Source organism: Etheostoma spectabile, chromosome 1 (genome assembly GCF_008692095.1).
Source record: "Etheostoma spectabile isolate EspeVRDwgs_2016 chromosome 1, UIUC_Espe_1.0, whole genome shotgun sequence".
Taxonomy (NCBI): domain Eukaryota; kingdom Metazoa; phylum Chordata; class Actinopteri; order Perciformes; family Percidae; genus Etheostoma; species Etheostoma spectabile.
In genome coordinates this window covers 14,891,469-14,893,019 of record NC_045733.1, presented here as the reverse complement: position 1 = coordinate 14,893,019, position 1,551 = coordinate 14,891,469, and the positions used below count along the sequence as shown (strand labels likewise).

The following is a 1,551-nucleotide window of genomic DNA, read 5'->3' as shown; positions in this document are numbered from 1 at the left end:
TATCTATCTATCTATCTGTCTGTCTATCTATCTATCTATCTATCTATCTATCTATCTACCTGTCTATCTGTCTGTCTATCTATCTATCTATCTATCTATCTCTGCCTGCATCATCCGTCCCTCATGAAAATTAAACACCATGCATCCCCCCCTCCCTTTTTCCACAGTCTCTTAGGTCTGCCTCCAAGTCCCCAACCCCCACCTCCCTCTCCACCCCATTCTTTTCTTTGTTCCTTCTTTTTGGTTAATTGAATGTTGCATTTTTTGGAGCAGTTCTAAAATATATAATGAGGTCATTTGCATTAGACTGCAGATTGGGTGACCTTTGCTTTTGCCAATAATTACTGTAAAACCCGTCTCTGTCTGTCATCACCAAGGATGTGGCAGGGACCTCTCTGTGCTCACGAAAGGTTAGCTGGAGGCTTGTGTCTGGACTTGTGAAAAAGCCTTAGGAAAATGTCATTAGAGCAAGGGGAAAAGACACTCGGAATTAACAATTCGAAATGCAATCAAGATGGCTTTAAGGATGGTGTGTGCGTGTACTTACGTCTGTGTGGGCTTTCATGCATATCTCCAGCAGAGGGGCCATACGACTTGTCCCAGGAACACTTGTGGGTTAAGAAATTCCTCTCATCAGAGAGAGTGCAGAATGTGGGAAGAAGGACACCCTGGGGGCAACTTCTGTTAGCTCTGCAGGCTACTTTGACTTTGCCCATATGCAAACAAACTGACAACACAATCTAAATAATCAGGCTGTAAATGTCCCAGCAGAAGTACTCACAAACATGACAATATGCTGCCACCAATACATTGCATGGCCTTGATTATTATGCCTGGCATTACTTATACTGTGCATTTATGAAAGGCTCACAAATTTTGCTCTTTTCACCTTGCTGATTTTTTGTAACATTGCATGGTGTTTTACTTGCATGCTTTTATTGGTTGTCATTGTGCAGTGAAACGTGACTGTATTTACCATGTGTTAACGCCCCATCCCATCAACAACGCGGCCCAAGTTAAAATAGACTTTTTATTTTCTAATCATTGTCAGTCTTCAGGCATTGGAAATTGACCCTCCAATTCATCAATGTTTCCCTTACTTGTAAATGTTTAATACATTTGACCTCATTCAGACAATCGCTTTAAGGTCCAATGTGTAGGAATTTCTCTCATCTAGCAATGAGATCATACATTGCAATCAACTCTCTCGCTCCACGCAGTTCGAAGTACGTTACACAGCAACGGTAGCCTTCACGCTTCAAAAAGCCGGTCTTTTGCTTCTTTTTCTCTTCTGTTCCTGAAATTTGGATTTTGAATATGTATGGTCCTCCGTGTTTCCTTCTTCAAACTTGCTGGAGCCAGGAAGCGACGATTCATGACGAGCAGATAGGCAGCACCTGTGAGTTTATCTTGTGATAGCAAACATGTGAAAGGCAGAAAAGTATATCAAGTATGTCCCTTACCCGCTAACATATTTCAAGATGGCGCATGAATATGGAGAGTCTACCCCAGTTCATGCAAATGGAAATGTAAAATTTCAAGCCAATAGGA

General features: G+C 41.7%; 1 protein-coding gene across 3 annotated transcripts in view; it reads left to right on the top strand.

Annotated features, from left to right (window-relative positions):
- pcdh9 (protocadherin 9) overlaps nucleotides 1–1,551 on the top strand; it is a 212,952-nt gene that overhangs the window by 140,333 nt on the left and 71,068 nt on the right. The gene's annotated exons all lie outside the window — the stretch shown is intronic.